Raw genomic sequence first — 13,911 nt, 5'->3', positions numbered from 1 at the left:
TTATATGGTAGTGGCTGAGAACATGTGTTGAAGAGTCAGGAAGACTTGGGTTAGAGTCATGCAAGCTGTATGCCCTTGCCCAGGTGACCTGACCTCTCTGACCCTCAGTCTCCTCTTCTGTAAAATAGGGAGAAGACTAGACCTAACTTAGCACAGTGCTTCGCACGTAAGTGCTCCGTAAAGTCTGGCTAACATCATACCTTTTTGAAAAAGGGCCACAGTGGCATGTGGAGTAAATTTCTTTTTTATTTTGCTTCTGTGCATTTTTGCACTTCTTCTACCATGAACCTACTTTTAGTTAAATAATAAAAAGTTGAGAGAGGAAGAATAAGTGGAAATGTCTTCCTAACTCTGGGCTCCAACATGGGGTTTTAGAACTGAAAACAGGTAAGACATCTTAAAGTCTAAACTTCACACACCCACCTAATATCTTAATAAACCGAGGCCCCAAGAGGAAAGGTGATTTGGCCAAAGTCATACAGACGGTTCGTGGCAGAGCCAAAACCAGAATGGTGACTGTGAGAACTGGAAGGGAGCTTGGAGGTCATTAGGTCAGCCTTTCCCAGGGCAAGGCCACTCAGACAAGGATTCTACTGTTAGACGTTTGAAAAATGCTGGATTAAAGAAAGCTGTACAAATTTCGTTAGTGGAGAACTCAGAGCCTTAACACAGGACAGTGCCTTGGGCACTTCAAGAGAGGCCTGCAGTGTGCCCACATCAGTGCGTCACAGAGACCCTTGAAAAACGTTAACACCCATTTAAGCTCGCCTGCCCCCAAAGAGAAACGCTGGACTTAGATATAGTGCTAGTTTTTAATCTCATTTTTCATTTTTTGTTAATCCTCACCTGGGGATATTTTTCCATTACTTTTTAGAGTGTGGGGGAGAGACATCGATATGAGAGAGGCACATCTATTGGTTGCCTCCCCCACGAGCCCTGACCGGGACCCTGAATTGAACCTGTGACCCTTCGGTGCTCCGGCCAACACTAACCACTTAACCACACCGGCCAGAGTTAGATTTTTTTTTAAAGAACTTTATAGATATGTTAAATAGTATGATTTCACAAATTATAGTTCCAGTTTGTCTGTCACTGGTATATAGAAAGACAGTAACTGTTTTCCTTAATCTCTTTTTTCCCCCCAAAGGAAAAACTATTACAAATATGCAGAAGAGTATACAAAATAATACTGTGGACACTGATGTACCATCTCTCAGTTTTGTCAAGTCCCACTGCGTGACCATATTTTCACGGGGTTCATATTTTGTTTCAATGAGAAATGAAACATTACATTTAGAGTGAAGGTGCTGCGCCCTCCCTGAGCCCATCGCCCTGCCATCCTTCTGAGGTGACCACTGTCAACATTTGGTGTTTATCACTTCCAGACATGTTTTCATACATTTACTATACATGGCTGCATAACCAATTTGTAATATTATTTTGCATATCTGGAAAATGTATTCAAATGGTAAGTTGCACGTGTCCTTCAGCAACTTCCTTTTATTTACCCATAATAGCTTTTGGGATCTTCCGGTGCTGAATCGAGTGGCACTGGGTCACTCATTTAAAATGTGTATGACTATCCCGAGTATCTTTATTCCGGTTTTTGACAATGGAGCTTGTTGCCAGTGGAAACAATGCTGCGGAGAATGTTCTTAGACTTGCGGTGAGAGCTTCTCTAGGATGAGGCGCAGGAGCTGAATTTCTGGGTCCCAGGCGCTGGGTGTCTGCCGGGTGAGATGTTGGTAAATCGCTCACGCTAACACGTCGGTCAGCTGGACAGGCTCTTGTCATTTGTGTTTCCTCTGAGATTCCGCTCGTTCATATCCTTAGCTGATTTTCCTACTGTGCTGTTTACCTTTTCTTATCAATTTGAAGGAGTTATTTATTCTTGATACAAATCTCTTTTCAGTTACATTTGTGGAAAATTCCTTTGATCAGTCTGTAGCTTGTCTTTTCACTCTCTTTAGAGAATCTTTTGTTGTATAGAAGTTTACAACTGTAATGTAGTTATTTTGGCTAAATGATAAAGAAGGTCAGTACATTTAAGAATTGTTTCCATTATGGTTTGTACTTTTTGTATCTTGTCTATACAGTTTTGCAGGGCCTGATATCATAAAGATATTATGCTAAATATTTTCTATAAGTTTTATTTTTATTTTTCATATTTAGGTCTTTATTCCATAAGAACTGATTTTGCGTACGGCTTGAATTAGAGATGCCATTATATTTTTTCATATGGATAAACAATTGGCCAAGCACCATTTGTTAAGTATGACATCCTTCCTTGACTGATATGTAGTGCCATTGCTTTTGTCTCCCGTTTACAAATATACGTAGATCTGTTTCTAGGCTCTCTGTATTGTTCCACTTATCTATCTCTAGTAGCCACATTTAAAAAGAATTTTTAAAAAATCAGGTGAGCGAATTTATAATTCAACCTCTGATCCACTACTGGAATCTTGTCACCATCCTCCCTGACATTTATCTTGGGCTTGATATTAAGTAGTGAGTGTCCCAGTGACAGGACACTCACTACCTAATAAAGCTGCTTTTCCCCTGGTAGAACCATTGTGTCTGGTAGAAAAATTGTCTGCATTTTGAGCACAAACCTCCTTCCTTGTAGCATCCATTCGTTGGTGCGGGTTTGTCCTCTGGGGCTGTAAGAATAGGTCAGCACTCTTTCAAAGGAAAGTCCTTTGGATTCAGTAAGTAACACAACTACGTGGTGGGCAACTACATGCCGGGTTTATAAGATTTATCACATGCACTCCACAAAGCAATCTACGAAGAGGCCCTATTATTAATTCCTATTTTGCAGATGAAGCAAATAAGGCTTAAAGTTAAAATTTTCACCAGGTCAAACAGTTATGTACATGGTGCCACAGAAGTTTCAAAGGCAGTGGCTTTGACCACTCAACTGCACTGCCCCCTCCCCTTCGCCAGTGGACAGCTCAGAACTCTTCTGGATCCTCAGTTATTCTCCAAAGGGCATGGCTTTCTCACCTGTCCCATCCTAGGGAAATTTTAAGTGTTCCTATTAAAATTGACACCAAGCACAATGGTCCTGGTGTGGTCCTTTCAGGGAAGAATACAGGGCTCCTTAGCCCCTTTGACCTGAGCCCTCCATCCCACTAACGGCACGTGTGAGTGGGTTAGAGGTTTGGCAGCTGCTGCCAAAGAAAACCTCTCGAACTTTGTCACGTCTTCTGCTGCTAAAGCAACCCTCCCCATCCACACTGTTCAGGTGGCTTATTTTTAATCAATGCAAAGGATTTTTCTTTCCTCTTCACTGAGTTCAATCATTTCTCCAAGTCCATCTGGATCTTGATCCTGCCATTGCTTTCTAACTAACATCTGGATAATACTATGTGCCAGCACAGTTCTTTCCGTATATTAACACAAACAATCCCCACAGCAACCCAGTGACATCCACACCATCATCCCAATTTTGCAGCGTAACAGAGCAGTTAAGTAACTCACCCAAGGTCACACAGCTAGTTCAAGGCAGAACCAGAATTCAAGCCCAGAAAGTGAGGTTCCAGAATTTGTGCTCTCAGCCTCAATACCGTGCTGCCTCCAAACACCTGACAACCTCAGCCCCCTTTCTGGAGCCCAAAGGATTGACACAACCTTAGGGGCCTCCTTTCTTTAAAAAAACCACAAAGAGAGCAGATCAAGGATCCCAGAGGCTTTGAAAGGCAACAGTATTAAGTCAGGATTTAATATAATAGTTTATTTCATTGTTTCTTTTCCCTCTGCTTTCTACTTATGATAGTGGTGTTTCATTTGCTAGTAATAACATTTCCTTCTAAAATAAATCTAAGTTAAAATAAGTGGGTTGATGCTAAGAAAAGTGTTGAAAGCATAAGTGGTTTTCAGATACGACAGACTGTAATGGTCACAGGAATATCGGTGAGGTTTGGAAAGACTGCGCTCATAAAGGCAGGTGAGGCTGCACGCAGTGAGGGAAATGAGCACACGTCTCTGGCTAACCCCGCGGCTGTTTGCTGCTCACTTACGGTCCAGGTTGGCGGGGGTTGGCAGGGGGCTCCTCTCGTCCTGGCGACTCCGCATCTATACTTACTTCCACCAGCAACCCCAGCACTGGCTCTCAAACCTTCCGCCCAGGTGTGACACAGATTGTTTCTGTTCACATTTCATTGGCCAAGACAAGTCACATGGACACATCTAACGTCAAAGGAGGCAAGAAAGTGTAATCCTGCCCTGGGCCTGAAAAGAGAGAAGTGGAATAGTTCAGAACAGCTCACAGAGGCCATGAGTAGGAGAGCCTGAAAGATGGGTCTAGAAAGGTAGACCAAGTCATGACTCATTGGGTCCTTCTGTCCCAGCACCTGTTGTCAGGGAAGGGAGAAGACAGACTGACACTACCATTCCGTTAAGCTGATGCCTCTCCCAGGCAGCACCTCAGGGTTCCTTTTGGTTGGGGTGCTGTTATTTCATAAGCAGGGTCAGCTGAGCTCTGTGGTCAGCTTTCACTCCTTCCCTGAAGTTAAATGAGGCGGTTTGGGCTTTGGCTGAGCTAGGATTTAGTTCTGTCACTACTTTGAAGAGATATCCAGGGATGGGTAATTGGAAAGGAGAGAAATTCAAGTATTGGGTTCAAGGGAGAAGGGAGCCTCATCCAGGGCTTGGTTATCTGGTTATCAGGGAGGCTTCCTGGAGGAGTTTTCAAAGTGGATTCTGAGGGTTCCATGCATCAGAAGCAACTAGAAGCTCATTAAACATCTGATGTCTGGGCCCACCAATGACCCTGGAGCCTTGAGGTCGGATCTGAGGCATCTAAATTTTTAATAATGACCACAAATGATTCTTATGGACACTGAAAATCAAGACAGACTGAATTTGGGGAAGAAAATTTCCTGTAAGTCTAGAGGTCTAACACAGTGATTCTCAATCAGGGTTTATTTTGAACCCCAAAGGACATATGACAATGTCTCGAGATAATTTCGGTCACCATACCTTGGGGAATGAATGTTGCTGGCATCGAGTGGGTAGAGGCCAGAGATGCTGCAAAGCATCCTACAATGCACAGGACAGTCCAGCCCCTGCAATGAAGAATGATTTAGCCTAAAATGTCAATAGTGCCAAGGTCAAGAAACCCTGGTTAACGAGAGTTGAACCCTTCCAAATGAAGGGGCACATATAACTTTTAATCTTCTCTCTTTATTTCACTTTCCAAATATTCTACTATAGCATAGAATCCTTTTCATTGAAAACATAGTATGTACCAAGCACCTCATGTACATTAATTATATCGGCTTCTCCTCAAATATCTTTTCAGTCATTCATCCAACAAATATCTATTAAGCACCTATTATGCATTTAATTTTAAACTGCTCAAGATGTGGGGTGCACCCTGAGGAATACAGCAGATAAGAATCATCTCCTTAAGGGGGTTGGGGTAGATGTACAAAGGCCCTGAAGCAGGAAAGAAAAACTTAAAAAAAACACACAAAAGACTAGTGTGGCTGCAGCCGCTGGGGGCAGGGTGAGTGAAATGAAATTGGGTTGGAGATGTAGGGATATAGAAACAAGGTTAGGTAGGCCTCACAGTCCATGGGAGTTTTGAATTTTATGAGTTTTGTTATAAATGCGTAGGAAACTGTAAAAGTTTAAGGGAGGGGCCTGCTCCAACCTGTCTGTACAGGATCATCTATGGCCCCTGGGTGAAGAGTAGGTAGGGGACCCAGAGTGGAAGAAAAGAGAAGTGAACAGACTTTTATGGACCTGGAGAGATGGTGGTGATGTGGGCAGGCCTGGCTGTGGTGGAGATGAAAAGATGACGAAAAGGTGAGATACTTTTGGAGGTGGCAAGAACTGGGTTTCTGATTAGTTCGGAAGGATGGGAGGAGGGACACAAAGATTGTGTCCTCCAAGATTTGGGCTTGAATAACTGAGATGGGGGCAGGATGACGGAATATGACAATTAACACAGGCATTATTATTAATATTCTCTTTTTAAGACTAAGGAGGGGAAGTGAATTGTCCTACTTTACAAAGCTAGTGTGTGGACCCACACACTGACTTTTATAATAGTAATATCATGAAATATTAAGATATATAAACACCCCTGAATGCAAACGAGCACACGGAGCCAGCACAAAACCTGGGACCCTCTTTAAAGACACCTGCACGTCGCAGTCGGGTGTTGGTCATACAGGGGAACCGGTTCTGACGTCTGGCGTTCTTAGGGTGCAGCGGCCAGCTGGTGCTGTGTGACTGGGCGAAGCTCGCTTGCTCCCAGCTAAACCCGGAGAGTCGTTTTGACCCGTGTTGCGCTGAGTTTGGAGAGTAGTCCTTCTGGGCCTGTGATTGGTGGGATCGTAATGCAACCTTCGCTGTGATTGGCGGAGCCCCTGTGGTTACTTACAAGTTTCTAAGGGCCAGTTCCTGTGTTGGCCACTAGGAGGAGCCCAAGAAGCTCAAAGCGCGGCGCCCTTAGGCTGTGCGCGGCGCCCCAGGGCAGCCGTGGGGCCTGTGGCCACGCTTCTCTGCGCGGCACCTATGGCCCCTTCCTCTGGCTCTCAGCCCCGCAGAGGGCATTGGCTGACCGAGGGGTGGGGCTGCGAGTTCGTGAAGGTTTGCGAAGGCTCAGAACCAAATTACAAAACTGTGGAGTCTTGTTAAGTGAGACTCAGCAGCCCCCCTCCCTCTGCTGCCCCCTCTGCCTGCCTCTGAGCCCCTCTCTCAAGTTTAACGCCCTCCACAGTGTCCTTTAAGGTCCTGAAAGGACTTTTACAAAGTAGTGTCTCACTGGAGCTTAGAACTGTCCCATGAGGATAAAGGCCACTAGCTCGGAGATGCTCCTCACTGTCCCCAGGCGCTGTAACATCCAGTATTTGAAATTCTCCTCTTTTTTTATTTAATTGCTTGCTTACTGTCTGTTTCTACTATGCCTCCCCACCCAAAGGAAAGCTCTGTGAGGGAGGGTATAGGGTGGCCAGATCCAATACAGAACACCCAGTTACATTGGAACTTGAGGATGAACAACAAAAGTATTTTAAGTATAAGTATGCCTCACACTTTATTTGGTACATACTTATACTAAAATAATTATTCATTGTTTATTTGAAATTCAATTTAATCGGGCATCCTGTATTTTTATTTGCTCAATCACCCACAACAGTACACATGGAAGATGCAGAATAAATGTTGAAAGGTTGGCTGGACAAATTCCTTCCTCCCTTCATTTACTCATCATATTGAGTTGCAGCTGGGTCCTGGGGATGTAAGGGTGAACCAGGAAGAGGCAGACAAATCACCAGTAGCCACCACTGGATTAAGCTCCAATGACATAAAGCACTGGGACTGTGGGAGCACAGAGGAGGAGCCCCGACCCTGCCCAGGCCAACAGGGCTGCCCTGAGAGAGACGACTAAGATGGGACTTAGAGGATGGGATTTGGAAAAAGAGGTGTGACAGCTGCTCTGGGCAGAAGGCCTGGCAGGTACAAAGGCCAGAGTCAAGGCAGGGGTTTTGGGATTCTGCAGGTGGCTGGGGGTGGGGGGCCGCTGTGCAGTGTAGACAAGGCTCAGAAAGAGGTGAGGAGACTCACATTCACTGAGCATCAGTACTCACCAGTCAGACACAATCTTGATTGTGCCCATTGTATAGATGAGGAAACTGAAGCTCAGAGAAGTGAAATGCCTGGCCTAGGGTTATAGTCTGAGTGGAAAAGGTTTAGCTTCAAATTCAGGCCTGGCAGACTCTGAAGCCTGCACTCTTCTAGAAAATCCTCTGAGTTAAGGATTATCATCGCAGTTGGAGAACGAGGGAACTAAGACCCGGAAAGGTGACAGGGTTCTCCTTGGAATATGTTTCTGTCCAGTTTAACAGGAGAACACTGAGGCAGTATGACAGGTATGGTTTATCCCATACATTCTCCAGAGAGACAACGGGAGGGCCAGGGCAGGACCCACTGTCGCCCATTCCTGTTTGGGTTGGGTCTCTAAGGCCCCCTTGCTGACCCCTGTGGCTAATTCCTTGCATGGGTCCTGGGCAGGTCTGCAGTTTCCATGGTGATCACCCCCCACCATCCCGGAAATCTCATTGTGACCAGTATTAAGAGATTAACTCTGCCCGGCAGCCTTTGCAGGGTCTTGGGTGCCAGGGTGGCAGTGAGAGCTCCCTCAAGGGTGAAGAGGTTGCCCACTGTGCGGGACCCCATAGCACCAACAGGAGGATGTCAGACTGGGGCCAGGGCTTCTCCTGGGACCCACCAGGTACGGTCCCGACTCCACATCTAACTGGAGAGGAGGACTGGGGGGTGGGAGAGAGACATGGGACCAAGGGGAGGAGTCTAGATTTTGAGCAGCGTAGAGACCTTGTACTCGCAGCCCCCACCCCAGGAAGGCCCAGGGCCTGAGGGGCTCACCCCATTCTGATCAGGATGCAGATTTCCTCGGCAAGGAAAGGGGAGCCACACAGAGTCTTTTAAGAGTCCAAGGGTACCTAAAGACCAGCTACCTAATCTTCATTTTAGCTTCAGAGAAACTGAGGCACAGATCAGGAAAGTGAGTCAGTAAACCAAAGCAGTTTAAGAATCCAGAGAGAGCCCTGAGTTAGCCCGAGCAGAAAACATTTGCTTAAAATGTCCTTTCTGCCTTGAATTCCAAATCCTCCTCCTTGACTTCCAGGAAGGGAGTCCCCTCAGTCTTCTTTCCCCTGGGCCTGTTCTATTAGCCATGTTTCCCTTCCCTCTCTGCATCCCCTCCTCTGCCCTCCCCTGCCACCAGCATAGCCTGAGACTGGCAGAGAGTTCCTGGCAGGCTCTACTCAGCTGGAGGCCACGACCACCAGGCCCTAACTGTCCCATCCAGGGGACAGCCCCTCACTGGGTCACCATCTGGATGACTTTGAACATTTTTCTTTCCTGCTTTAGCCCCTCTGACTTTGGTGCCCAGATACAGTGGAGGCCCTGACAGCCCACCCCCATCCCACTCCTGCCAGCCTGCCGTGGAGAGATTTAGGCCAGGCTCCAAAGCAGGCTGTCAGGCTTCCTGGAAGGCCACATCGGGCAGGGGGACAGACACTGTCTCTGGAGCCAGGGAGAGATAGCTCAAATACCATTGGCTCAGCAGTCTGAGCCTCAGTTTCCTCACCTGTGAAGGGGGCAAGAACCCTTCCTTCCTCCAAGCTTGCTCACAACTGCTATGGAAAAATCTTCAGGCTCTGCTGTTAAACGAGCAAGCAAGATACAGAACAGTGTAAGGAGCGGAATGGTAATGTATGATCTTCCATGCTGCCCGGTCTGCAGCAGGAAAACTTGGAAGGTGCATGGGAAAGTAAGAGAAGCAGTTACCTATGTGCAGAGGGGAGTGGGCTGGTGGACAGGACACGGGGGTGGAAGCAAGACTTCTCAGAGTGCACCTTTCACATTGTTCTGATTTTTGAACCACGTAAAGGTACCAACTCAAAAATAAGTTTAAAAACTTTAACAAGTAAGGTAAACTATCAAATAATCGTCATCCTTACCCACAGCTCAGTAAGATGACAGGTGTGCAGCCAAGGTTGAGACCCATGCACTAGGACTCCATTCAGGGAATAGAGAAAGCCCGACTCCCAGTCTGAATCCTTGGGCCTTTCCTTTTAAGTCCATCTCATTTTGATAGTAGCAAAATAATGGTCATGGGTACCGAGGATCAGGAGCTTCCTACTTGCCGGCCACAGTGCCAAGCACTCTCTGAATATCCTCTCATGGAATTGGCATTCTGGCTCCGTGAGGAAGCTGCCATCATTCCCATTTTACAGATGGGCAAACTGAGACTCACTGAAGTTGCAACTGGTAAGTTGTAGAACTTGGATGCACATTTAGGCCTTTCCTGCTCCAAATTTCAAGCCCTCCTACAGTGGGTCTCAATCTTGGCTGCACATCAGAATCACCTGGAAACTAAAAAATACTGATACCTCTCACCCACCCACCACTTCCCCAAGATTTGATCATCGGTGTGTGGTGGCACTTGGACATCAGTATTTTTTAAAGACCTCAGGCAATTCTAATTAACTCTCAGGGGTGAATCTCTGCTTTATGCTCGACAACTTTCAAATGGGAAACCAAGGCTAGGGAGGGAAATAACCTTGCCCAAGGTCATACCGGGGCTGGAAACAGAGCTGGGGCAGGGCTGACATGGAGCCTTTGTGAAAATAAGTAAAAAGCGTCCCCCCTCTGAGCAGGCAAATCCCCACGGGCACTTGGCTTGGTAAGTGGCACAAGGACTGGATTTCCACCTCCACTTGCCCCCTTAGCCAGAGGACCTTTGTGCAGTGAGCAACCTGTACAACTCTATGCCGTGACCTGGTCTGAGATTCAGGACTCCCAAGCACTTCACTTCAGTGTCCTCCTGGGGCCCTTCAGAACAAGGGTGCAGGGAGAGCGAGGGTGGTTTCTGGGATGCGGGTTCATCCCTCACCCCAAGAGCAGGCCCTGGGCCGGGCAGAAGCTCTCCATCGCCCTCCAGGCCCCACAGAGGCTGGGAGGCCCCATCTAACTCCCAAGGTCACTTCTGCAGATAAAGTCAGGATCGTGACCAGGAGGGAGAAACATAAACAGGACAGCAACAGCCTCCTCCCAGAAGTCACAAGCCAGCCACCTGGCAGGAGACGGGCTGTGGGGAGGCCCTGCCCACACAGACCCAAGTCCTCCTGGCTCCCTTCCTGACCATTTTCAGCCCATGCTCTCTACCCTGCGTCTCCCACAATGCCTTGCTCTCTGGCCGCAGCAGCTTCCATGCCCTTTCACCATTTTCTCTGTCCAGGAACCCATCCCTGACCACTCCAGCCCAGAGACATGCCTTTCTTCTCCCACCTTCCAGCCCCCGAAGCCCATGCATAAAGCCCGCATGTGTCTTGGGATGGAGCTTCTCTTATCCTCAGACCGGACAACTTGCACTGAGCACTTGCTGTGTACCAGCCCTGGAAGGGCAGGGTAGCCTCAGGGTTAGGAGCACACACTGGAGCCAGGCTCTTCAGGTTGGAGTCCCAGCTCTTGTTTCTTATAAGCTGTGTGAGCCTGAGCATATGACTCAACCTCTCTGTGCCTCAGGTCTGGGCGATAAAAACATCGTCTACCTCACAGAGAGGTTGTGAGGATTCATGAGTTAACATATGGAAAGCCCCCCAAATAGCGTTATAAACATCGGCATGGTTATCACTGCGTGTGTCTCAGTCCATTTCATTCTCACGACAACCCAACGAGTTAGGGATTGTTATTCCCAATTTACAGGTGAGGAAACTGAGGCACAGAGGGGCTGAGAGAGTCGGGGTAGAGCGCTGCGTCTTTCTGTATGGCCTGATGCCTGCAGAGAGAGGACGCTGCTAAACAGGTCATAACCCGGAGCCCCCCATGGCTGCTCCTTGAGGACCCACAGGACACAGAGCCAGGTGAGTTCCCCTGACTTAGCCTTCCAGTTGCTCTCAGGCACCACTCTAATCCCAGCCAGCCCTGGAGGGAGAGGGAATGGTGGAGGAGGGCATTTAAATACCACCTTGCTCACTCACACCCAGGATACATCGTCGAGTCTCAGAGAGCCTGTCTTCCCTAGCTGGAGGCCCAGGATTCCAGGGGTGACCTTCTGTCCTTGCACGGGCCCCTTCCCCGCGCTGGCCTCCGCCTCCCCAACTGTACAGTGACAGAGGGGATGAGTCTGGACCAGCAGTGCTCCAGTTCTCTTTATCCGTAGCTGGCTCAGCCTTTCGAATGAATGACTAAGGAACAGCACACCTGAGAGGCCGGCCCGGGCGACGCGGGGCCTGTGCGCACAGCGCCTCGGCCCCGGGAACCTCAGAACCCTCGGAAGGCGTGGGCCACCTCCTCCTACAGGCCCTCCTGGCTCTGACACTGCAGGATTCTCGAATCCCAAGCTCAAAAGCTGCCGCTTCGCATCCCTGTTTGGAAAGCTTCCCCCCAGCTGCCTTTATCTCTCTTTGGTAACAGAGCAAATTTGCTCAGGACCCAGAACAGGGGGAACTAGCAAACTGTTGACTCTTAAGCAAAACCTCCCCTTCGGAGGGCAGGCAGAGGATGTGCGTGGGGAGGCCGGCGGCCTCTTGCATAACCCGGGCGGCCTCCTGCCCACCCCGGCCTTTTCAGGGTTAGGGGTGAGGCAAACCGCAAACTCATGCCCAGTTAATTTTTTAAGGCAAAATCAACAGGCTCAGCAATGATTAGCAGGCAGCTAAGTTCGTCCTAATCACGCTGAGGACAGGGAGGAAGGAGGCTCCCGGAGGCCCAAGGATGGGGCTCAGTTATCAGTTAACCACATGAATGTTGTTTCCTCCCAAACCCACCGGCCTTCAGCACCTAAGATCCCTCGTCCTCCTCTCATGGCAACCCAGTGGCCGTCAGTCTGAGTTAACAAACACACCGCCACCCAGGTCTGCAGGAGGAGTGCCAGGGCCCTCGAGGGCCGTGGTGGATAACAGGGGCCCTCCCAGAGCTTGTGGTCTTCTTGTTAAGGCAAAGCTCCCCCACTACCGCTGTGTGGCCTTGAGCATGTTTCTTCTACCTTCTGGGGTTTAACGAGGGGCCCTGGGTCTGTGGCCCTACCTGCAGCCAGCTGCCACCCCCTGGGGGTTCAGTGTCTACATCCACCAAATGTGGGGGTCGGCTGGGACACCCTTTCCAGCCCCAGAGTTCTGTGAGACCATGATTAGGTTAGGTCAACATGGCCTGTACCGCGGGGTGAGGAGGGTGGCAGAAGCAGTGTTTTCGGAGTCTAGGAGGAGAAAAGATTTTAGAACAGGGAGGGTGCCTACCTGTATCTGCTGTCAGTGCCAGCAAGTGTCAGATCCCAGCTCCAGGAAGAGGGCTGTCCTCTCAGGTGCTAGGCAGGGGTCCCTGTGGGGCAGGATAGAGCTGTAGGAATGTCCTGACAGACCCCCTGGGCCAGGACCTCTTCACCCCACACCTTGGGAGCTGCCAAAGGAAGCAACCCCAGGCCTGCTGGCTGCCTGGACTGGAGTTTGGTCAGTGGTTGGGGACCTATATTGTGAGAAACTTAGGACTTTGTCCACAAACTGGAATTTGAAATTTCAAAGGGGCAAAACTGAAGGGCCCTACCCCAGAGTGGAGATGGCTCTTGGCTTCTTTCCCCCACGACTTTTGTTCTTTGTCTTGATAAGTCCCTGGTTCTCACACTGAAAGTGGTGGATGGGGAGGAGAGATAGGAGATAGCAGGGTAGTGAGCACCTGGAGAAAGCGAAGGTGCCAGGCAGCCAGGATAGCCAGGGTCTGGAGGATGCCTCTGAACTTGCTCGTTCCAGGGACAGGCTACTTTGCTTCTCAGATCCCTGAGCTCCTGGCAGGAATGGGACAGTGGACCCACCAGCCCAGTGCTCCAGAATCCTGGGAGTTTTTGTGGGACCCAGGATGGAGGCAGCATGTGGGGGTTGAAGCCTTCAGCTCTGAAGTTAGCCTCCAGCTCAAATCACAGCCCATCTTGTGATGATCTGCATGGCCTTAGGCAGGTCACTTCACCTCTTAGAGTCTCAGTTTTGTCATCTGAAAACGCAGAAGAGGGAAAGGTTCTTAACTCTGGGCCTAGCACAGACTCTCTCTAGGAACATTAGCCATTGTTATAACTTAAAAGAAAAAATGATGTGGTTCACAGTGGCAGCTCCCTTAGCCACTGTCCTCACCAGAGGCTTGAGCGCCCTGCCCACAGCTGGGTCAGCAGCAACCCCTCCCCAACACCTGGCCATCCAGGGCAATGCTACAAGCCACCCCTCCTTTCCTTCTCGAGGCCTTGGTCTCTCCATCTGCAACGTGAAGGAGTTGGGCCTCTAGGTGAACTCAGGTCCTGTTATCCCCTGGGAGCTGTTGTATGCCGAGCAGGGGTCTGACGGCTGAGGGGGTGGAGCAGAGAAAGAAGGGCTGCTGAGGAGCATTTGA

The 13,911-nt window shown here is 49.0% G+C and overlaps 1 long non-coding RNA gene across 2 annotated transcripts; it reads right to left on the bottom strand.

Moving 5' to 3' along the window:
• Positions 1–258: 258 nt before the first annotated feature.
• On the bottom strand, positions 259–12,978 carry LOC308562955. 2 transcript variants are annotated; one of them, XR_013999704.1, is made up of 4 exons: positions 12,777–12,978; positions 4,984–5,069; positions 4,019–4,233; positions 259–3,642 (listed from the first exon to the last, which is right to left on the bottom strand). It is a non-coding gene; the product is annotated as an uncharacterized lncRNA (long non-coding RNA). The 2 variants fall into 2 exon arrangements; XR_013999705.1 differs by lacking the exon at positions 259–3,642 and having other exon boundaries at positions 3,718–4,233.
• Between the last annotated feature and the right edge of the window lie 933 nt (positions 12,979–13,911).

This window comes from Miniopterus schreibersii (assembly GCF_964146895.1).
Source record: "Miniopterus schreibersii genome assembly, chromosome: 10".
NCBI lineage: Eukaryota > Metazoa > Chordata > Mammalia > Chiroptera > Miniopteridae > Miniopterus > Miniopterus schreibersii.
This window is presented reverse-complemented; position numbering and strand designations above follow the sequence as displayed.